The sequence below is a fragment of the Phoxinus phoxinus genome (genome assembly GCF_949152265.1).
Source record: "Phoxinus phoxinus genome assembly, chromosome: 8".
NCBI classification, from domain to species: domain Eukaryota; kingdom Metazoa; phylum Chordata; class Actinopteri; order Cypriniformes; family Leuciscidae; genus Phoxinus; species Phoxinus phoxinus.
In genome coordinates, this window is record NC_136883.1 from 15,754,332 (window position 1) to 15,780,133 (window position 25,802).

Consider the following 25,802-nt stretch of genomic DNA (forward strand, 5'->3'; position numbering starts at 1 on the left):
TGTCTCACACTTTCAGCCATGTAGGCATATCTCGTCGTCTGCTTTTGCGCTTGGCCCCGTAATGGCTGCTTGCAGCTATATTTAGGGGCCAAGCACTGAAGGTGCGGGCACCTATTGTATCTGTTCCCGTTCTTATTAGGGGCCAAGCACTGAAGGTGCGGGCACCTATTGTATCTGTTCCCGTTCTTATTCTTCTTTTTCTTTTTCTTTTTTTTCTTTTTCTTCCGACTGGGCGTCTATGGCAGCCTATAGAACCGTTTGCGGGAAACTTATACAAATTGGCACAGTGATAGAGGACAGCCTGAACTATCACCATAGCAAATTTGGAGTCTCCAACTCATTCCCTCTAGCGCCACCAGCTGTCCAAAGTTTCACTCATGTTTATGCTAATAACTTTTGAACCACAAGGGCTAGAAACAAAATTATTTTTTCCTCTGATTCCTGAGCTCATGACGATTCGACTGCACCCTATGACGTCATTTTCCGTCATAATAGTTTTCCCGCCATTTTGAATTTTCCGAAAAACCTACTTTTTCGAACTCCTCCTAGGCCGTTGCTCCGAATTTCACGAAAAATGAACCAGATCATCTCCAGACCTTGACGACCAAAAGTTATGGAATTCAAGTTGATTCGAATTACCGTTCTCGAATACCGCGCAAATAAATTTTACGTAGCGCTTGCGAAAACAGACGTAAGGCCGTATCTCCACAACGCTTTATCGGATTCAGACCAAATTTGGTACATGTCATCACAAGCATGACTTGAGGCTACATGCTGCGTTTCGGCACAGCGCCACCTACTGGTCCGGAGATATGAAGAATTTATGTTTTTGCTTATAACTTCTGAACGGTTTGTCCAAAAATCACAAAAGTGGTCTCGTTAGATTCAGGGCGTCGTGCTGAGTTGACTGATATCCAATTTTCCCATATCGGTCATTTTGGCTGTCGGCCATTTTGAATTATGTGCTAAAATGCTGTATTTTATGAACGCATGAACGTATCGTTACGAAACTCAGTATGGGTCATCAGTACAACGCCCTAAAGGTACTCAAAAATTTATGAGACACCGCCACCTTTTGGTCAAAAGTTATAATGAAATTTCCAAAAATGCTAATAACTTTTGAATAAATTTGCCTATAGTAATGACACTGATCTCAATAGATTCCTTGGGTTATGCTGAAAACATAGATACCAATTTTGCCATAGTCAGCCAAACTTCCTGTCCGCCATCTTTATTTTCTTTTAAAACCTACTTTTTCGAACTCCTCCTAGACCGAAGGTCCGATTTTCACCAAAATCGGATCGTGTCATCTCCAGACCGTGCCGAGTAAAAGTTATGGATTTCGTGTCGATAGACGAAACCGTTTTTGTATACCGCAGTGGCAAAGTTGAGGCATGATGCCAAAATGACTATTCAGGCTTTATATCTGCAATGCCTTGACATATTGACACCAAACTTTGTAAGTGTCATTGTCACTTCACTCTGACCACATCACATCAGTTTCGTAACTGCGCCACCTATTGGTCGAAAGTGATAATCATATTTTTAGTTAATGTATGTGATTTTTCAACCATTTTGCCAAAATTCATCTTTAAATGTCTTCAATTGCTCCTTGCTGCAGTTGGTCTCTCACTTCCAGCCACTTTGGCATGTCTTGTCGTCTTGCTTGCGCTTGGCCCCGGTGATTGCTGCTTGCAGCTATATTTCTTTTTCTTTTTCTTCTTCCGACTGGGCGTCTATGGCAGCCTATAGAACCGTTTGCGGGAAACTTATGAAAATTGGCACAGTGATAGAGGACAGCCTGAACTATCACCATAGCAAATTTGGAGTCTCCAACTCATTCCCTCTAGCGCCACCAGCTGTCCAAAGTTTCACTCATGTTTATGCCAATAACTTTTGAACCACAAGGGCTAGAAACAAAATTCTTTTTTCCTCTGATTCCTGAGCTCATGACGATTCGATTGCACCATATGACGTCATTTTCCGTCATAATAGTTTTCCCGCCATTTTGAATTTTCCGAAAAACCTACTTTTTCGAACTCCTCCTAGGCCGTTGCTCCGAATTTCACGAAAAATTAACCAGATCATCTCCAGACCTTGACGACCAAAAGTTATGGAATTCAAGTTGAATCGAATTACCGTTCTCGAATACCGCGCAAATAAATTTTACGTAGCGCTTGCGAAAACAGACGTAAGGCTGTATCTCCACAACGCTTTATCGGATTCAGACCAAATTTGGTACATGTCATCACAAGCATGACCTGAGGCTACATGCTGCGTTTCGGCACAGCGCCACCTACTGGTCCGGAGATATAAGGAATTTTTGTTTTTGCTTATAACTTCTGAACGGTTTGTCCAAAAATCACAAAAGTGGTCTCGTTAGATTCAGGGCGTCGTGCTGAGTTGACTGATATCCAATTTTCCCATATCGGCCCTTTTGGCTGTCGGCCATTTTGAATTATGTGCTAAAATGCTGTATTTTATGAACGCATGAACGTATCGTTACGAAACTCAGTATGGGTCATCAGTACAACGCCCTAAAGGTACTCAAAAGATTACGAGATAGCGCCACCTTTTGGTCAAAAGTTGTAACAAAATTTCCTAAAATGCTAATAACTTTTGCATACATTTGCCTATAGTAATGAAACTGGTCTTAATAGATTCCTTGGGTTATGCTGAAAACATAGATACCAATTTCTTCATAGTCAGCCAAACTTCCTGTCCGCCATCTTTATTTCCTTTTAAAATGTACTTTTTCAAACTCCTCCTAGACCGACTGTCCGATTTTCACCAAAATCGGATCTTGTCATCTCCAGACCGTGCCAAGTAAAAGTTATGGATTTTGTGTCGATAGACAAAACCATGGTCGTATACCGCAGATGCAAAGTTGAGGCATAATGCCAAAGTGACTATTCAGGCTTTATATCTGCAATGCCTTGACATATTGACACCAAACTTTGTATGTGTCGTCGTCACTTCACTCTGACCACATCACAACAGTTTTGTAACTGCGCCACCTATTGGTCGAAAGTGATAATCTATTAAATCATATTTTTAAGTTAATGCATGTGATTTTTCAACCATTTTGCCAAAATTTATCTTTAAATGTCTTCAATTGCTCCTTGCTGCAGTTGATCTCTCACTCCCAGCCACTTTGGCACGTCTTGTCGTCTTGCTTGCGCTTGGCCCCGGTGATTGCTGCTTGCAGCTATATTTATTATTATTAGGGGCCAAGCACTGAAAGTGCGGAGGCACCTATTGTTTTCGTTCCGGTTCTTATTATTAGGGGCCAAGCACTGAAGGTGCGGGCACCTATTGTATCTGTTCCCGTTCTTATTCTTCTTCTTTTTCTTTTTCTTTTTTTTCTTTTTTTTCTTCCGACTGGGCGTCTATGGCAGCCTATAGAACCGTTTGCGGGAAACTTATACAAATTGGCACAGTGATAGAGGACAGCCTGAACTATCACCATAGCAAATTTGGAGTCTCCAACTCATTCCCTCTAGCGCCACCAGCTGTCCAAAGTTTCACTCATGTTTATGCTAATAACTTTTGAACCACAAGGGCTAGAAACAAAATTCTTTTTTCCTCTGATTCCTGAGCTCATGACGATTCGACTGCACCCTATGACGTCATTTTCCGTCATAATAGTTTTCCCGCCATTTTGAATTTTCCGAAAAACCTACTTTTTCGAACTCCTCCTAGGCCGTTGCTCCGAATTTCACGAAAAATGAACCAGATCATCTCCAGACCTTGACGACCAAAAGTTATGGAATTCAAGTTGATTCGAATTACCGTTCTCGAATACCGCGCAAATAAATTTTACGTAGCGCTTGCGAAAACAGACGTAAGGCCGTATCTCCACAACGCTTTATCGGATTCAGACCAAATTTGGTACATGTCATCACAAGCATGACTTGAGGCTACATGCTGCGTTTCGGCACAGCGCCACCTACTGGTCCGGAGATATGAAGAATTTATGTTTTTGCTTATAACTTCTGAACGGTTTGTCCAAAAATCACAAAAGTGGTCTCGTTAGATTCGGGGCGTCGTGCTGAGTTGACTGATATCCAATTTTCCCATATCGGCCATTTTGGCTGTCGGCCATTTTGAATTATGTGCTAAAATGCTGTATTTTATGAACGCATGAACGTATCGTTACGAAACTCAGTATGGGTCATCAGTACAACGCCCTAAAGGTACTCAAAAATTTATGAGACACCGCCACCTTTTGGTCAAAAGTTATAATGAAATTTCCAAAAATGCTAATAACTTTTGAATAAATTTGCCTATAGTAATGACACTGATCTCAATAGATTCCTTGGGTTATGCTGAAAACATAGATACCAATTTTGCCATAGTCAGCCAAACTTCCTGTCCGCCATCTTTATTTTCTTTTTAAACCTACTTTTTCGAACTCCTCCTAGACCGAAGGTCCGATTTTCACCAAAATCGGATCGTGTCATCTCCAGACCGTGCCGAGTAAAAGTTATGGATTTCGTGTCGATAGACGAAACCGTTTTCGTATACCGCAGTGGCAAAGTTGAGGCATGATGCCAAAATGACTATTCAGGCTTTATATCTGCAATGCCTTGACATATTGACACCAAACTTTGTAAGTGTCATTATCACTTCACTCTGACCACATCACATCAGTTTCGTAACTGCGCCACCTATTGGTCGAAAGTGATAATCATATTTTTAGTTAATGTATGTGATTTTTCAACCATTTTGCCAAAATTCATCTTTAAATGTCTTCAATTGCTCCTTGCTGCAGTTGGTCTCTCACTTCCAGCCACTTTGGCATGTCTTGTCGTCTTGCTTGCGCTTGGCCCCGGTGATTGCTGCTTGCAGCTATATTTATTATTATTATTATTATTATTCTGCTTCTTCCGACTGGGCGTCTATGGCAGCCCATAGAAGCGTATGCGGGAAAGTTGTTCCGGTTTGACATTCTGATAGAGGACATTCCCAACAGTAATTGCACCAATTTTGGTGTCTCTAACTCATTCCCTCTAGCGCCACCACCTGTCCAAAGTTTCACTTATATTATGCTAATAACTTTTAAACCGTAAGGCCTATCAACAAAAGTCTTTTTTCTTCTGATTCCTGAGCTCACGACGATTCGACTGGACCCTATGACGTCATTTTCCGTCATAAAAATATGGCCGCCATTTTGAATTGTCCAAAAAACCTTCTTTTGCGAACTCGTCCTAGACGGTTTGTCCGATTTGCACCAAAATTGCACCAGATCATCTTCAGGCTGTGGGGACAAAAAGTTATGGAATTCAAGTTGATTCGTCAAACCGTTTTCGATAAACGCGCAAACAAATTTTATGTAGCGCTTGCGAAAACAGACATAAGGCTGTATCTCCGCATCGCTTAATCGTATTCAAACCAAACTTCCTACATGTCATCACAAGCATGACTTGAGGCTACATGCTGCGTTTCGGCGCAGCGCCACCTACTGGTCTGGAGATATGAAAAAAGGCTATTTTTGCTTATAACTTCTGAACGGTTTGTCCAAAAATCACAAAAGTGGTCTCGTTAGATTCAGGGCGTCATGTTGAGTTGACTGATATCCAATTTTTCCATATCGGCCATTTTGGCTGTCGGCCATTTTGAATTATGTGCTAAAATGCTGTATTTTATGAACGCATGAACGTATCGTTACGAAACTCAGTATGGGTCATCAGTACAAAGCCCTAAAGGTACTCAAAAGATTATGAGACAGCGCCACCTTTTGGTCAAAAGTTATAATGAAATTTCCAAAAATGCTAATAACTTTTGAATAAATTTGCCTATAGTAATGACACTGATCTCAATAGATTCCTTGGGTTATGCTGAAATCATAGATACCAATTTTGCCATAGTCAGCCAAACTTCCTGTCCGCCATCTTTATTTTCTTTTAAAACCTACTTTTTCGAACTCCTCCTAGACCGAACGTCCGATTTTCACCAAAATCGGATCGTGTCATCTCCAGACCGTGCCGAGTAAAAGTTATGGATTTCGTGTCGATAGACAAAACCGTTTTTGTATACCGCAGTGGCAAAGTTGAGGCATGATGCCAAAATGACTATTCAGGCTTTATATCTGCAATGCCTTGACAGATTGACACCAAACTTTGTATGTGTCATTGTCACTTCACTCTGACATTATCACATCAGTTTCGTAACTGCGCCACCTATTGGTCGAAAGTGATAATCATATTTTTAGTTAATGTATCAACCATTGTGCCAAAATTCATCTTTAAATGTCTTCAATTGCTCCTTGCTGCAGTGGGTCTCACACTCCCAGCCACTTTGGCATGTCTTGTCGTCTTGCTTGCGCTTGGCCCCGGTGATTGCTGCTTGCAGCTATATTTATTATTATTATTCTGCTTCTTCCGACTGGGCGTCTATGGCAGCCCATAGAAGCGTATGCGGGAAAGTTGTTCCGGTTTGACATTCTGATAGAGGACATTCCCAACAGTAATTGCACCAATTTTGGTGTCTCTAACTCATTCCCTCTAGCGCCACCACCTGTCCAAAGTTTCACTTATATTATGCTAATAACTTTTAAACCGTAAGGCCTATCAACAAAATTCTTTTTTCCTCTGATTCCTGAGCTCACGACGATTCGACTGGACCCTATGACGTAATTTTCCGTCATAAAAATATGGCCGCCATTTTGAATTGTCCAAAAAACCTTCTTTTGCGAACTCGTCCTAGACGGTTTGTCCGATTTGCACCAAAATTGCACCAGATCATCTTCAGGCTGTGGGGACAAAAAGTTATGGAATTCAAGTTGATTCGTCAAACCGTTTTCGATAAACGCGCAAACAAATTTTACGTAGCGCTTGCGAAAACAGACATAAGGCTGTATCTCCGCATCGCTTAATCGTATTCAAACCAAACTTCCTACATGTCATCACAAGCATGACCTGAGGCTACATGCTGCGTTTCGGCGCAGCGCCACCTACTGGTCTGGAGATATGAAAAAAGGCTATTTTTGCTTATAACTTCTGAACGGTTTGTCCAAAAATCACAAAAGTGGTCTCGATAGATTCAGGGCGTCATGTTGAGTTGACTGATATCCAATGTTTCCATATCGGCCATTTTGGCTGTCGGCCATTTTGAATTATGTGCTAAAATGCTGTATTTTATGAACGCATGAACGTATCGTTACGAAACTCAGTATGGGTCATCAGTACAAAGCCCTAAAGGTACTCAAAAGATTATGAGACAGCGCCACCTTTTGGTCAAAAGTTATAATGAAATTTCCAAAAATGCTAATAACTTTTGAATAAATTTGCCTATAGTAATGACACTGATCTCAATAGATTCCTTGGGTTATGCTGAAAACATAGATACCAATTTTGCCATAGTCAGCCAAACTTCCTGTCCGCCATCTTTATTTTCTTTTAAAACCTACTTTTTCGAACTCCTCCTAGACCGAACGTCCGATTTTCACCAAAATCGGATCGTGTCATCTCCAGACCGTGCCGAGTAAAAGTTATGGATTTCGTGTCGATAGACGAAACCGTTTTCGTATACCGCAGTGGCAAAGTTGAGGCATGATGCCAAAATGACTATTCAGGCTTTATATCTGCAATGCCTTGACATATTGACACCAAACTTTGTATGTGTCATTGTCACTTCACTCTGACCACATCACATCAGTTTCGTAACTGCGCCACCTATTGGTCGAAAGTGATAATCATATTTTTAGTTATTGTATGTGATTTTTCAACCATTTTGCCCAAATTCATCTTCAAATGTCTTTAATTGCTCCTTGCTGCAGTGGGTCTCACACTCCCAGCCACTTTGGCATGTCTTGTCGTCTTGCTTGCGCTTGGCCCCGGTGATTGCTGCTTGCAGCTATATTTAGGGGCCAAGCACTGAAAGTGCGGAGGCACCTATTGTTTTTGTTGGCGTTCTTATTATTATTCTTCCGTTTCTTCTTCTTCTTCCGCCATTGAAGTCTATGGCAGCCCTATGAACCGCTTGCGGGAAAGTTGATTTTATTTGACATTCTGATAGAGGACAGTCCCAACATTAAATACACCAATTTTGGTGTCTCCAACTCATTCCCTCTAGCGCCACCAACAGTCCAAAGTTTCACTCATGTCTATGCTGATAACTTTTGAACCGTAAGGGCTAGAATCAAAATTCTTTTTTCCTCTGATTCCTGAGCTCACGACGATTCGATTGCACCCTATGACGTCATTTTCCGTCATAATAGTTTTCCCGCCATTTTGAATTTTCCAAAAAACCTACTTTTTCGAACTCCTCCTAGGCCGTTGCTCCGAATTTCACGAAAATTGAACCAGATCAACTCCAGACCATGACGACAAAAAGTTATGGAATTCAAGTTGATTCGAATTACCGTTCTCGAATACCGCGCAAATAAATTTTACGTAGCGCTTGCAAAAACAGACGTAAGGCCGTATCTCCACAACGCTTTATCGGATTCAGACCAAATTTGGTACATGTCATCACAAGCATGACCTGAGGCTACATGCTGCGTTTCGGCGCAGCGCCACCTACTGGTCCGGAGATATGAAGAATTTATATTTTTGCTTATAACTTCTGAACGGTTTGTCCAAAAATCACAAAAGTGGTCTCGTTAGATTCAGGGCATCGTGCTGAGTCGACTGATATCCAATTTTCCCATATCGGCCATTTTGGCTGTCGGCCATTTTGAATTATGTGCTAAAATGCTGTATTTTATGAACGCATGAACGTATCGTTACGAAACTCAGTATGGGTCATCAGTACAACGCCCTAAAAGTACTCAAAAATGTATGAGACAGCGCCACCTTTTGGTCAAAAGTTATAATGAAATTTCCAAAAATGCTAATAACTTTTGAATAAATTTGCCTATAGTAATGACACTGATCTCAATAGATTCCTTGGGTTATGCTGAAAACATAGATACCAATTTTGCCATAGTCAATCAAAGTTCCTGTCCGCCATCTTTATTTTCTTTTAAAACCTACTTTTTCGAACTCCTCCTAGACCGAACGTCCGATTTTCACCAAAATCGGATCGTGTCATCTCCAGACTGTGCCGAGTAAAAGTTATGGATTTCGTGTCGATAGACAAAACCGTTTTCGTATACCGCAGTGGCAAAGTTGAGGCATGATGCCAAAATGACTATTCAGGCTTTATATCTGCAATGCCTTGACATATTGACACCAAACTTTGTATGTGTCATTGTCACTTCACTCTGACCACATCACATCAGTTTCGTAACTGCGCCACCTATTGGTCGAAAGTGATAATCATATTTTTAGTTATTGTATGTGATTTTTCAACCATTTTGCCAAAATTCATCTTCAAATGTCTTTAATTGCTCCTTGCTGCAGTGGGTCTCACACTCCCAGCCACTTTGGCATGTCTTGTCGTCTTGCTTGCGCTTGGCCCCGGTGATTGCTGCTTGCAGCTATATTTCTTTTTCTTTTTCTTCTTCCGACTGGGCGTCTATGGCAGCCTATAGAACCGTTTGCGGGAAACTTATGAAAATTGGCACAGTGATAGAGGACAGCCTGAACTATCACCATAGCAAATTTGGAGTCTCCAACTCATTCCCTCTAGCGCCACCAGCTGTCCAAAGTTTTACTCATGTTTATGCCAATAACTTTTGAACCACAAGGGCTAGAAACAAAATTCTTTTTTCCTCTGATTCCTGAGCTCATGACGATTCGACTGCACCATATGACGTCATTTTCCGTCATAATAGTTTTCCCGCCATTTTGAATTTTCCGAAAAACCTACTTTTTCGAACTCCTCCTAGGCCGTTGCTCCGAATTTCACGAAAAATGAACCAGATCATCTCCAGACCTTGACGACCAAAAGTTATGGAATTCAAGTTGAATCGAATTACCGTTTTTGAATACCGTGCAAATAAATTTTACGTAGCGCTTGCAAAAACAGACGTAAGGCTGTATCTCCACAACGCTTTATCGGATTCAGACCAAATTTGGTACATGTCATCACAAGCATGACCTGAGGCTACATGCTGCGTTTCGGCGCAGCGCCACCTACTGGTCCGGAGATATGAAGAATTTATGTTTTTGCTTATAACTTCTGAACGGTTTGTCCAAAAATCACAAAAGTGGTCTCGTTAGATTCAGGGCGTCGTGCTGAGTTGACTGATATCCAATTTTTCCATATCGGCCATTTTGGCTGTCGGCCATTTTGAATTATGTGCTAAAATGCTGTATTTTATGAACGCATGAACGAATCGTTACGAAACTCAGTATGAGTCATCAGTACAACGCCCTAAAGGTACTCAAAAATTTATGAGACAGCGCCACCTTTTGGTCAAAAGTTATAATGAAATTTCCAAAAATGCTAATAACTTTTGAATAAATTTGCCTATAGTAATGACACTGATCTCAATAGATTCCTTGGGTTATGCTGAAAACATAGATACCAATTTTGCCATAGTCAGCCAAACTTCCGGTCCGCCATATTTATTTTCTTTTAAAACCTACTTTTTCGAACTCCTCCTAGACCGAACGTCCGATTTTCACCAAAATCGGATCGTGTCATCTCCAGACCATGCCGAGTAAAAGTTATGGATTTCGTGTCGATAGACGAAACCGTTTTCATATACCGCAGTGGCAAATTTGAGGCATGATGCCAAAATGACTATTCAGGCTTTATATCTGCAATGCCTTGACATATTGACACCAAACTTTGTATGTGTCATTTTCACTTCACTCTGACCACATCACATCAGTTTCGTAACTGCGCCACCTATTGGTCGAAAGTGATAATCATATTTTTAGTTATTGTGTGTGATTTTTCAACCATTTTGCCAAAATTCATCTTTAAATGTCTTCAATTGCTCCTTGCTGCAGTTGGTCTCTCACTTCCAGCCACTTTGGCATGTCTTGTCGTCTTGCTTGCGCTTGGCCCCGGTGATTGCTGCTTGCAGCTATATTTCTTCTTTTTCTTCTTCCGACTGGGCGTCTATGACAGCCCATAGAAGCGTATGCGGGAAAGTTGTTTTGGTTTGACATTCTGATAGAGGACATTCCCAACATCAAATACACCAATTTTGGTGTTTCTAACTCATTCCCTCTAGCGCCACCACCTGTCCAAAGTTTCAGAAATTGTATGCTAATAACTTTTGAACCGTAAGGCCTATCAATAAAATTCTTTTTTCCTCTGATTCCTGAGCTCACGACGATTCGATTGCACCCTATGACGTCATTTTCCGTCATAATAGTTTTCCCGCCATTTAGAATTTTCCAAAAAACCTACTTTTTCGAACTCCTCCTAGGCCGTTGCTCCGAATTTCACGAAAATTGAACCAGATCAACTCCAGACCATGACGACAAAAAGTTATGGAATTCAAGTTGATTCGAATTACCGTTCTCGAATACCGCGCAAATAAATTTTACGTAGCGCTTGCAAAAACAGACGTAAGGCCGTATCTCCACAACGCTTTATCGGATTCAGACCAAATTTGGTACATGTCATCACAAGCATGACCTGAGGCTACATGCTGCGTTTCGGCGCAGCGCCACCTACTGGTCCGGAGATATGAAGAATTTATATTTTTGCTTATAACTTCTGAACGGTTTGTCCAAAAATCACAAAAGTGGTCTCGTTAGATTCAAGGCATCGTGTTGAGTCGACTGATATCCAATTTTCCCATATCGGCCATTTTGGCTGTCGGCCATTTTGAATTATGTGCTAAAATGCTGTATTTTATGAACGCATGAACGTATCGTTACGAAACTCAGTATGGGTCATCAGTACAACGCCCTAAAAGTACTCAAAAATTTATGAGACAGCGCCACCTTTTGGTCAAAAGTTATAATGAAATTTCCAAAAATGCTAATAACTTTTGAATAAATTTGCCTATAGTAATGACACTGATCTCAATAGATTCCTTGGGTTATGCTGAAAACATAGATGCCAATTTTGCCATAGTCAATCAAAGTTCCTGTCCGCCATCTTTATTTTCTTTTAAAACCTACTTTTTCGAACTCCTCCTAGACCGAACGTCCGATTTTCACCAAAATCGGATCGTGTCATCTCCAGACTGTGCCGAGTAAAAGTTATGGATTTCGTGTCGATAGACAAAACCGTTTTCGTATACCGCAGTGGCAAAGTTGAGGCATGATGCCAAAATGACTATTCAGGCTTTATATCTGCAATGCCTTGACATATTGACACCAAACTTTGTATGTGTCATTGTCACTTCACTCTGACCACATCACATCAGTTTCGTAACTGCGCCACCTATTGGTCGAAAGTGATAATCATATTTTTAGTTATTGTATGTGATTTTTCAACCATTTTGCCAAAATTCATCTTCAAATGTCTTTAATTGCTCCTTGCTGCAGTGGGTCTCACACTCCCAGCCACTTTGGCATGTCTTGTCGTCTTGCTTGCGCTTGGCCCCGGTGATTGCTGCTTGCAGCTATATTTCTTCTTTTTCTTTTTCTTTTTCTTCCGACTGGGCGTCTATGGCAGCCTATAGAACCGTTTGCGGGAAACTTATACAAATTGGCACAGTGATAGAGGACAGCCTGAACTATCACCATAGCAAATTTGGAGTCTCCAACTCATTCCCTCTAGCGCCACCAGCTGTCCAAAGTTTCACTCATGTTTATGCTAATAACTTTTGAACCACAAGGGCTAGAAACAAAATTCTTTTTTCCTCTGATTCCTGAGCTCATGACGATTCGACTGCACCATATGACGTCATTTTCCGTCATAATAGTTTTCCGGCCATTTTGAATTTTCCGAAAAACCTACTTTTTCGAACTCCTCCTAGGCCGTTACTCCGAATTTCACGAAAAATGAACCAGATCATCTCCAGACCTTGACGACCAAAAGTTATGGAATTCAAGTTGATTCGAATTACCGTTCTCGAATACCGCGCAAATAAATTTTACGTAGCGCTTGCGAAAACAGACGTAAGGCTGTATCTCCACAACGCTTTATCGGATTCAGACCAAATTTGGTACATGTCATCACAAGCATGACTTGAGGCTACATGCTGCGTTTCGGCGCAGCGCCACCTACTGGTCCGGAGATATGAAGAATTTATGTTTTTGCTTATAACTTCTGAACGGTTTGTCCAAAAATCACAAAAGTGGTCTCGTTAGTTTCAGGGCGTCATACTGAGTTGACTGATATCCAATTTTCCCATATCGGCCTTTTTGGCTGTCGGCCATTTTGAATTATGTGCTAAAATGCTGTATTTTATGAACGCATGAACGTATCATTACGAAACTCAGTATGGGTCATCAGTACAAGGCCTTGAAGGTACTCAAAAGATTTCAAGACAGCGCCACCTTTTGGTCAAAAGTTATAATTAAATTTCCAAAAATGCTAATAACTTTTGCATACATTTGCCTATTGTAATGACACTGATCTTAATAGATTCCTTGGGTTATGCTGAAAACATAGATACCAATTTTGCCATAGTCAGTCAAACTTCCTGTCCGCCATCTTTATTTTCTTTTAAAACCTACTTTTTCGAACTCCTCCTAGACTGAACGTCCGATTTTCACCAAAATTGGATCGTGTCATCTCCAGACCGTGCCGAATAAAAGTTATGGATTTCGTGTTGATAGACAAAACCGTTTTCGTATACCGCAGTGGCAAAGTTTAGGCATGATACCAAAATTACTATTCAGGCTTTATATCTGCAATACCTTGACATATTGACACCAAACTTTGTATGTGTCATTGTCACTTCACTCTGACCACATCATATTAGTTTCGTAACTGCGCCACCTATTGGTCGAAAGTGATAATCATATTTTTAGTTAATGTATGTGATTTTTCAACCATTTTGCCACAATTCATCTTTAAATGTCTTCAATTGCTCCTAGCTGCAGTTGGTCTCACACTCCCAGCCACTTTGGCATGTCTTGTCGTCTTGCTTGCGCTTGTTAGGGGCCAAGCACTGAAGGTGCGGGCACCTATTGTATCTGTTCCCGTACCAAAAATAATTCTTCTTCTTCTTCCGCTCTGGGAGTCTATGGCAGCCCATAGAACCGATCGCGGGAAAGTTGTAATGGTTTGACATTCGGATAGAGGACAGTCCCAACATTAAATACACCAATTTTGGTGTGTCTAAGTCATTCCCTCTAGCGCCACCAACTGTCCAAAGTTTCACTCATGTTTATTCTAATAACTTTTGAACCACAAGGGCTAGAAACAAAATTATTTTTTCCTCTGATTCCTGACCTCGTGACGATTCGATTGCACCCAATGACGTCATTTTGCGCCATGAAAAGTTTTCCGCCATTTTGAATTTTCCGAAAAAGCTACTTTTTCGAACTCCTCCTAGGCCGTTGCTCCAATTTCCATGAAAATTTAATCAGATCATCTACAGACCATGCCGACAAAAAGTTATGGAATTCAAGTTGATTCGCTTAGCAATTTTCGAAAAAACCCACAAACAAATTTTACGTAGCGCTTGCAAAAACAGACGTAAGGCTGTATCTCCGCAACGCTTAATCGTATTCAAACCAAACTTCCTACATGTCATCACAAGCGTGACCTGAGGCTACATGCTCCGTTTCGGCGCAGCGCCACCTACTGGTCCGGAGATATGAAAAAAGGCTATTTTTGCTTATAACTTCTGAACGGTTTGTCCAAAAATCATAAAAGTGGTCTCGATAGATTCAGGGCGTCATTTTGAGTTGACTGATATCCAATTTGTCCATATCGGCCATTTTGGCTGTCGGCCATTTTTAATTATGTGCTAAAATGCTGTATTTTATGAATGCATGAACGTATCGTTACGAAACTCAGTATGGGTCATCAGTACAACGCCCTAAAGGTACTCAAAAGATTATGAGACAGCGCCACCTTTTGGTCAAAAGTTATAATGAAATTTCCAAAAATGCTAATAACTTTTGAATAAATTTGCCTATAGTAATGACACTGATCTCAATAGATTCCTTGGGTTATGCTGAAAACATAGATACCAATTTTGGTGTAGTCAGTCAAACTTCCTGTCCGCCATCTTTATTTTCTTTTAAAACCTACTTTTTCGAACTCCTCCTAGACCGAACGTCCGATTTTCACCAAAATCGGATCGTGTCATCTCCAGACGGTGCCGAGTAAAAGTTATGGATTTCGTGTCGATAGACGAAACTGTTTTTGTATACCGCAGTGGCAAAATTGAGGCATGATGCCAAAATGACTATTCAGGCTTTATATATGCAATGCCTCGACATATTGACACCAAACTTTGTATGTGTCATTGTCACTTCACTCTGACCACATCACATCAGTTTCGTAACTGCGCCACCTATTGGTCGAAGGTGATAATCATATTTTTAGTTATTGTATGTGATTTTTCAACCATTTTGCCAAAATTCATCTTTAAATGTCTTCAATTGATCCTTGCTGCAGTTGGTCTCACACTCCCAGCCACTTTGGCATGTCTTGTCGTCTTGCTTGCGCTTGGCCCCGTAATGGCTGCTTGCAGCTATATTTAGGGGCCAAGCACTGAAGGTGCGGGCACCTATTGTATCTGTTCCCGTTCTTATTCTTCTTTTTAGGGGCCAAGCACTGAAGGTGCGGGCACCTATTGTATCTGTTCCCGTTCTTATTCTTCTTTTTCTTTTTCTTTTTCTTCTTCCGACTGGGCGTCTATGGCAGCCTATAGAACCGTTTGCGGGAAACTTATACAAATTGGCACAGTGATAGAGAACAGCCTAAACTATCACCATAGCAAATTTGGAGTCTCCAACTCATTCCCTCTAGCGCCACCAGCTGTCCAAAGTTTCACTCATGTTTATGCTAATAACGTTTGAACCACAAGGGCTAGAAACAAAATTCCTTTTTCCTCTGATTCCTGAGCTCACGACGATTCGACTGCACCCTATGACGTCATTTTCCGTCATAATAGTTTTCCCGCCATTTTGAATTTTCCGAAAAAACTACTTTTTCGAACTCCTCCTAGGCCGTTGCTCCGAATTTCACGAAAAATGAACCAGATCATCTCCAGACCTTGACGACCAAAAGTTATGGAATTCAAGTTGATTCGAATTACCGTTCTCGAATACCGCGCAAATAAATTTTACGTAGCGCTTGCGAAAACAGACGTAAGGCCGTATCTCCACAACGCTTTATCGGATTCAGACCAAATTTGGTACATGTCATCACAAGCATGACCTGAGGCTACATGCTGCGTTTCGGCGTAGCGCCACCTACTGGTCCGGAGATATGAAGAATTTATGTTTTTGCTTATAACTTCTGAACGGTTTGTCCAAAAATCACAAAAGTGGTCTCGTTAGATTCAGGGCGTCGTGCTGAAATGACTGATATCCAATTTTCCCATATCGGCCATTTTGGCTGTCGGCCATTTTGAATTATGTGCTAAAATGCTGTATTTTATGAATGCATGAACGTATCGTTACGAAACTCAGTATGAGTCATCAGTACAACGCCCTAAAGGTACTCAAAAGATTATGAGACAGCGCCACCTTTTGGTCAAAAGTTATAATGAAATTTCCAAAAATGCTAATAACTTTTGAATAAATTTGCCTATAGTAATGAAACTGATCTCAATAGATTCCTTGGGTTATGCTGAAAACATAGATACCAATTTCGCCATAGTCAGTCAAACTTCCTGTCCGCCATCTTTATTTTGTTTTAAAACCTACTTTTTCGAACTCCTCCTAGACCGAACGTCCGATTTTCACCAAAATCGGATTGTGTCATCTCCAGACTGTGCCGAGTAAAAGTTATGGATTTCGTGTCGATAGACGAAACCGTTTTTGTATACCGCAGTGGCAAAGTTGAGGCATGATGCCAAAATGACTATTCAGGCTTTATATCTGCAATGCCTTGACATATTGACACCAAACTTTGTAAGTGTCATTGTCACTTCACTCTGACCACATCACATTAGTTTCGTAATTGCGCCACCTATTGGTCGAAAGTGATAATCATATTTTTAGTTATTGTATGTGATTTTCAACCATTTTGCCAAAATTCATCTTTAAATGTCTTCAATTGCTCCTAGCTGCAGTTGGTCTCACACTCCCAGCCACTTTGGCATGTCTTGTCGTCTTGCTTGCGCTTGGCCCCGGTGATTGCTGCTTGCAGCTATATTTCTTCTTTTTCTTTTTCTTTTTCTTTTTCTTTTTCTTCCGACTGGGCGTCTATGGCAGCCTATAGAACCGTTTGCGGGAAACTTATACAAATTGGCACAGTGATAGAGGACAGCCTGAACTATCACCATAGCAAATTTGGAGTCTCCAACTCATTCCCTCTAGCGCCACCAGCTGTCCAAAGTTTCACTCATGTTTATGCTAATAACTTTTGAACCACAAGGGCTAGAAACAAAATTCTTTTTTCCTCTGATTCCTGAGCTCACGACGATTCGATTGCACCATATGACGTCATTTTCCGTCATAAAAGTTTTCCCGCCATTTAGAATTTTCCGAAAAACCTACTTTTTCGAACTCCTCCTAGACCGTTGCTCCGAATTTCACGAAAATTGAACCAGATCATCTCCAGACCTTGAAGACCAAAAGTTATGGAATTCAAGTTGATTCGAATTACCGTTCTCGAATACCGCGCAAATAAATTTTACGTAGCGCTTGCGAAAACAGACGTAAAGCTGTATCTCCACAACGCTTTATCGGATTCAGACCAAATTTGGTACATGTCATCAAAAGCATGACCTGAGGCTACATGCTGCGTTTCGGCGCAGCGCCACCTACTGGTCCGGAGATATGAAGAATTTATGTTTTTGCTTATAACTTCTGAACGGTTTGGCCAAAAATCACAAAAGTGGTCTCGTTAGATTCAGAGCGTCGTGCTGAGTTGACTGATATCCAATTTTCCCATATCGGCCATTTTGGCTGTCGGCCATTTTGAATTATGTGCTAAAATGCTGTATTTTATGAACGCATGAACGTATCGTTACGAAACTCAGTATGGGTCATCAGTACAACGCCCTAAAGGTACTCAAAAATTTATGAGACAGCGCCACCTTTTGGTCAAAAGTTATAATGAAATTTCCAAAAATGCTAATAACTTTTGAATAAATTGGCCTATAGTAATGACACTGATCTCAATAGATTCCTTGGGTTATGCTGAAAACATAGATACCAATTTTGCCATAGTCAGCCAAACTTCCTGTCCGCCATCTTTATTTTCTTTTAAAACCTACTTTTTCGAACTCCTCCTAGACCGAACGTCCGATTTTCACCAAAATCGGATCGTGTCATCTCCAGACCGTGCCGAGTAAAAGTTATGGATTTCGTGTCGATAGACAAAACCGTTTTCGTATACCGCAGGAGCAAAGTTGAGGCATGATGCCAAAATGACTATTCAGGCTTTATATCTGCAATGCCTTGACATATTGACACCAAACTTTGTATGTGTCATTGTCACTTTCACTCTGACCACATCACATCAGTTTCGTAACTGCGCCACCTATTGGTCGAAAGTGATAATCATATTTTTAGTTATTGTATGTGATTTTTCAACCATTTTGCCAAAATTCATCTTCAAATGTCTTTAATTGCTCCTTGCTGCAGTTTGTCTCACACTTTCAGCCATGTAGGCATATCTCGTCGTCTGCTTTTGCGCTTGGCCCCGTAATGGCTGCTTGTTCTTCTTTTTTTTCTTTTTCTTCCGACTGGGCGTCTATGGCAGCCTATAGAACCGTTTGCAGGAAACTTATGAAAATTGGCACAGTGATAAATGACAGCCTGAACTATCACCATAGCAAATTTGGAGTCTCCAACTCATTCCCTCTAGCGCCACCAGCTGTCCAAAGTTTCAATCATGTTTATGCTAATAACTTTTGAACCACAAGGGCTAGAAACAAAATTCTTTTTTCCTCTGATCCCTGAGCTCATGACGATTCGACTGCACCCTATGACGTCATTTTCCGTCATAATAATTTTCCCGCCATTTTGAATTTTCCGAAAAACCTACTTTTTCGAACTCCTCCTAGGCCGTTGCTCCGAATTTCACGAAAAATGAACCAGATCATCTCCAGACCTTGACGACCAAAAGTTATGGAATTCAAGTTGATTCGAATTACCGTTCTCGAATACCGCGCAAATAAATTTTACGTAGCGCTTGCGAAAACAGACGTAAGGCCGTATCTCCACAACGCTTTATCGGATTCAGACCAAATTTGGTACATGTCATCACAAGCATGACCTGAGGCTACATGCTGCGTTTCGGCGCAGCGCCACCTACTGGTCCAGAGATATGAATAAATTATGTTTTTGCTTATAACTTCTGAACGGTTTGTCCAAAAATCACTAAAGTGGTCTCGTTAGGTTCAGGGCGTCATACTGAGTCGACTGATATCCAATTTTCCCATATCGGCCATTTTGGCTGTCGGCCATTTTGAATTATGTGCTAAAATGCTGTATTTTATGAACGCATGAACGTATCGTTACGAAACTCAGTATGCGTCATCAGTACAAGGCCCTAAAGGTACTCAAAAATTTATGAGACAGCGCCACCTTTTGGTCAAAAGTTATAATGAAATTTCCAAAAATGCTAATAACTTTTGAATAAATTTGCCTATAGTAATGACACTGATCTCAAAAGATTCATTGGGTTATGCTGAAAACATAGATACCAATTTTGCCATAGTCAGCCAAACTTCCTGTCCGCCATCTTTATTTTCTTTTAAAACCTACTTTTTCGAACTCCTCCTAGACCGAACGTCCGATTTTCACCAAAATTGGATCGTGTCATCTCCAGACCGTGCCGAGTAAAAGTTATGGATTTCGTGTCGATAGACGAAACCGTTTTCGTATACCGCAGTGGCAAAGTTGAGGCATGATGCCAAAATGACTATTCAGGCTTTATATATGCAATGCCTTGACAGATTGACACCAAACTTTGTATGTGTCATTGTCACTTCACTCTGACCACATCACATCAGTTTCGTAGCTGCGTCACCTATTGGTCGAAAGTGATAATCATATTTTTAGTTACTGTATGTGATTTTTCAACCATTTTGCCAAAATTCATCTTTAAATGTCTTCAATTGATCCTTGCTGCAGTTGGTCTCACACTCCCACCCACTTTGGCATGTCTTGTCGTCTTGCTTGCGCTTGGCCCCGGTGATTGCTGCTTGCAGCTATATTTAGGGGCCAAGCACTGAAGGTGCGGGCACCTATTGTATCTGTTCCGGTTCTTATTAGGGGCCAAGCACTGAAGGTGCGGGCACCTATTGTATCTGTTCCGGTTCTTATTAGGGGCCAAGCACTGAAGGTGCGGGCACCTATTGTATCTGTTCCGGTTCTTATTCTTCTTCTTTTTTTTCTTTTTCCGACTGGGCGTCTATGGCAGCCTATAGAACCGTTTGCGGGAAACTTATACAAATTGGCACAGTGATAGAGGACAGCCTGAACTATCACCATAGCAAATTTGGAGTCTCCAACTCATTCCCTCTAGCGCCACCAGCTGTCCAAAGTTTCACTCATGTTTATGCTAATAACTTTTGAACCACAAGGGCTAGAAACAAAATTCTTTTTTCCTCTGATTCCTGAGCTATTGACGATTCGACTGCACCCTATGACGTCATTTTCCGTCATAATAGTTTTCCCGCCATTTAGAATTTTCCGAAAAACCTACTTTTTCAAACTCCTCCTAGGCCGTTGCTCCGAATTTCACGAAAATTGAACCAGATCATCTCCAGACCTTGACGACCAAAAGTTATGGAATTCAAGTTGATTCGAATTACCGTTCTCGAATACCGCGCAAATAAATTTTACGTAGCGCTTGCAAAAACAGACGTAAGGCCGTATCTCCACAACGCTTTATCGGATTCAGACCAAATTTGGTACATGTCATCACAAGCATGACCTGAGGCTACATGCTGCGTTTCGGCGCAGCGCCACCTACTGGTCCGGAGATATGAAGAATTTATGTTTTTGCTTATAACTTCTGAACGGTTTGTCCAAAAATCACAAAAGTGGTCTCGTTAGATTCAGGGCGTCGTGTTGAGTTGACTGATATCCAATTTTCCCATATCGGCCATTTTGGCTGTCGGCCATTTTTAATTATGTGCTAAAATGCTGTATTTTATGAACGCATGAACGTATCGTTACGAAACTCCGTATGGGTCATCAGTACAACGCCCTAAAGGTACTCAAAAATTTATGAGACAGCGCCACCTTTTGGTCAAAAGTTATAATGAAATTTCCAAAAATGCTAATAACTTTTGAATAAATTTGCCTATAGTAATGACACTGATCTCAATAGATTCCTTGGGTTATGCTGAAAACATAGATACCAATTTTGCCATAGTCAGCCAAACTTCCTGTCCGCCATCTTTATTTTCTTTTAAAACCTACTTTTTCGAACTCCTCCTAGACCGAAGGTCCGATTTTCACCAAAATCGGATCGTGTCATCTCCAGACCGTGCCGAGTAAAAGTTATGGATTTCGTGTCGATAGACGAAACTGTTTTCGTATACCGCAGATGCAAAGTTGAGGCATGATGCCAAAATGACTATTCAGGATTTATATCTGCAATGCCTTGACATATTGACACCAAACTTTGTATGTGTCATTGTCACTTCACTCTGACCACATCAGTTTCGTAACTGCGCCACCTATTGGTCGAAAGTGATAATCATATTTTTAGTTATTGTATGTGATTTTTCAACCATTTTGCCAAAATTCATCTTCAAATGTCTTTAATTGCTCCTTGCTGCAGTTTGTCTCACACTTTCAGCCATGTAGGCATATCTCGTCGTCTGCTTTTGCGCTTGGCCCCGTAATGGCTGCTTGCAGCTATATTTAGGGGCCAAGCACTGAAGGTGCGGGCACCTATTGTATCTGTTCCCGTTCTTATTAGGGGCCAAGCACTGAAGGTGCGGGCACCTATTGTATCTGTTCCCGTTCTTATTAGGGGCCAAGCACTGAAGGTGCGGGCACCTATTGTATCTGTTCCCGTTCTTATTCTTCTTTTTCTTCTTCCGACTGGGCGTCTATGGCAGCCTATAGAACCGTTTGCGGGAAACTTATGAAAATTGGCACAGTGATAGAGGACAGCCTGAACTATTCCAATAGCAAATTTGGAGTCTCCAACTCATTCCCTCTAGCGCCACCAGCTGTCCAAAGTTTCACTCATGTTTATGCTGATAACTTTTGAACCGTAAGGGCTAGAATCAAAATTCTTTTTTCCTCTGATTCCTGAGCTCACGACGATTCGATTGCACCCTATGACGTCATTTTCCGTCATAATAGTTTTCCCGCCATTTTGAATTTTCCAAAAAACCTACTTTTTCGAACTCCTCCTAGGCCGTTGCTCCGAATTTCACGAAAATTGAACCAGATCAACTCCAGACCATGACGACAAAAAGTTATGGAATTCAAGTTGATTCGAATTACCGTTCTCGAATACCGCGCAAATAAATTTTAAGTAGCGCTTGCAAAAACAGACGTAAGGCCGTATCTCCACAACGCTTTATCGGATTCAGACCAAATTTGGTACATGTCATCACAAGCATGACCTGAGGCTACATGCTGCGTTTCGGCGCAGCGCCACCTACTGGTCCGGAGATATGAAGAATTTATATTTTTGCTTATAACTTCTGAACGGTTTGTCCAAAAATCACAAAAGTGGTCTCGTTAGATTCAGGGCATGGTGCTGAGTCGACTGATATCCAATTTTCCCATATCGGCCATTTTGGCTGTCGGCCATTTTGAGTTATGTGCTAAAATGCTGTATTTTATGAACGCATGAACGTATCGTTACGAAACTCAGTATGGGTCATCAGTACAACGCCCTAAAAGTACTCAAAAATTTATGAGACAGCGCCACCTTTTGGTCAAAAGTTATAATGAAATTTCCAAAAATGCTAATAACTTTTGAATAAATTTGCCTATAGTAATGACACTGATCTCAATAGATTCCTTGGGTTATGCTGAAAACATAGATACCAATTTTGCCATAGTCAATCAAAGTTCCTGTCCGCCATCTTTATTTTCTTTTAAAACCTACTTTTTCGAACTCCTCCTAGACCGAACGTCCGATTTTCACCAAAATCGGATCGTGTCATCTCCAGACTGTGCCGAGTAAAAGTTATGGATTTCGTGTCGATAGACAAAACCGTTTTCGTATACCGCAGTGGCAAAGTTGAGGCATGATGCCAAAATGACTATTCAGCCTTTATATCTGCAATGCCTTGACATATTGACACCAAACTTTGTATGTGTCATTGTCACTTCACTCTGACCACATCACATCAGTTTCGTAACTGCGCCACCTATTGGTCGAAAGTGATAATCATATTTTTAGTTATTGTATGTGATTTTTCAACCATTTTGCCAAAATTCATCTTCAAATGTCTTTAATTGCTCCTTGCTGCAGTGGGTCTCACACTCCCAGCCACTTTGGCATGTCTTGTCGTCTTGCTTGCGCTTGGCCCCGGTGATTGCTGCTTGCAGCTATATTTCTTCTTTTTTTTCTTCCGACTGGGCGTCTATGGCAGCCCATAGAAGCGTATGCGGGAAAGTTGTTTTGGTTTGACATTCTGATAGAGGACATTCCCAACATCAAATACACCAATTTTGGTGTTTCTAACTCATTCCCTCTAGCGCCACCACCTGTCCAAAGTTTCAGAAATTGTATGCTAATAACTTTTGAACCGTAAGGCCTATCAACAAAATTCTTTTTTCCTCTGATTCCTGAGCTCATGCCGATTCGATTGCACTCTATGACGTCATTTTCCGTCATAATAGTTTTCCCGCCATTTTGAATTTTCCAAAAAACCTACTTTTTCGAACTCCTCCTAGGCCGTTGCTCCGAATTTCACGAAAATTGAACCAGATCAACTCCAGACCATGACGACAAAAAGTTATGGAATTCAAGTTGATTCGAATTACCGTTCTCGAATACCGCGCAAATAAATTTTACGTAGCGCTTGCAAAAACAGACGTAAGGCCGTATCTCCACAACGCTTTATCGGATTCAGACCAAATTTGGTACATGTCATCACAAGCATGACCTGAGGCTACATGCTGCGTTTCGGCGCAGCGCCACCTACTGGTCCGGAGATATGAAGAATTTATATTTTTGCTTATAACTTCTGAACGGTTTGTCCAAAAATCACAAAAGTGGTCTCGTTAGATTCAGGGCATCGTGCTGAGTCGACTGATATCCAATTTTCCCATATCGGCCATTTTGGCTGTCGGCCATTTTGAATTATGTGCTAAAATGCTGTATTTTATGAACGCATGAACGTATCGTTACGAAACTCAGTATGGGTCATCAGTACAACGCCCTAAAAGTACTCAAAAATGTATGAGACAGCGCCACCTTTTGGTCAAAAGTTATAATGAAATTTCCAAAAATGCTAATAACTTTTGAATAAATTTGCCTATAGTAATGACACTGATCTCAATAGATTCCTTGGGTTATGCTGAAAACATAGATACCAATTTTGCCATAGTCAGCCAAACTTCCTGTCCGCCATCTTTATTTTCTTTTAAAACCTACTTTTTCGAACTCCTCCTAGACCGAACGTCCGATTTTCACCAAAATCGGATCGTGTCATCTCCAGACTGTGCCGAGTAAAAGTTATGGATTTCGTGTTGATAGACAAAACCGTTTTCGTATACCGCAGCGGCAAAGTTGAGGCATGATGCCAAAATGACTATTCAGGCTTTATATCTGCAATGCCTTGACATATTGACACCAAACTTTGTATGTGTCATTGTCACTTCACTCTGACCACATCACATCAGTTTCGTAACTGCGCCACCTATTGGTCGAAAGTGATAATCATATTTTTAGTTATTGTATGTGATTTTTCAACCATTTTGCCAAAATTCATCTTCAAATGTCTTTAATTGCTCCTTGCTGCAGTGGGTCTCACACTCCCAGCCACTTTGGCATGTCTTGTCGTCTTGCTTGTATGGAAGGCCAAAAGGGCCAAAACGTGTGAAACTTACGCGTTAACACGCATTTACGCGTTAACACGCATTTACGTGTTAACACGCAATTTACGTGTTAACGCGTAAATGCGTGTTAACACGTAAATGCGTGTTAACGCGTAAATGCATTTTTGGGACATTAGCACCACCTGCTGGTTTGCTGCTCAAACACAGAGAAAGCTTGTAAATACCAGTTTTTAATGTGAAATACATGTTCAACAATGTACTTTTCATCGGTTAAAACTAGGCATATACATATAAGTACAGCATATTTTAAATAAGCCTCTAAAAGTCATGCCATTTTCACAAAGTTTTGTTTGAATAATTACACATTTCCTTCAAATAGTATTTTCATGTCCTACACTCCTACTGTAGCATATTTCTAAAGCATCTTTTTATAATTTAACTATATGCATTATAGTATATAATAGCCCCTTCTGATAACACATTAAGCCATGTGAATCTGATTGATATATATCAACACACACACTACACTTTACACATATTACATTAAACATACTGATACCCCAAACAATTACATATCCAATACAAACATGCAGCAAATATTTACTTTTGTATATACCAATTTCTGAACTTAATTGAAATTCTTCACTCAAAAGTGGCCCAAACCAAGTACTGAGTACATATGCATGATTATATTTTTGAGAGGAACATTTCTGTATTTAAAATCCTTTTTTTTTGTTGATTTCATGTAATATTCAAATTTTGACTTTGAATTTGGGGGGTTAAAAAGCTGTAAGCCATAATCATCAAAATTATAACAAATAAAGGCTTGAAATATCTCACTTTGCATGTAATGAGTCTAGCCTACTTTATTGAGAAGCACATATAGGCTATATATATATATATATTACTACACACTACACACACACACATGCGTAA

At 40.7% G+C, this 25,802-nt stretch overlaps 1 long non-coding RNA gene across 1 annotated transcript in view; it reads right to left on the reverse strand.

Annotated features, from left to right (window-relative positions):
* Positions 1 to 224: 224 nt before the first annotated feature.
* The window catches only part of LOC307002986, a 44,225-nt gene continuing 18,647 nt past the window's right edge, over positions 225 to 25,802 (reverse strand). Inside the window, exon 4 of the long non-coding RNA XR_013798592.1 lies at positions 225 to 526. This is a non-coding gene — a long non-coding RNA (uncharacterized lncRNA). The remainder of the gene's footprint in view (positions 527 to 25,802) is intronic.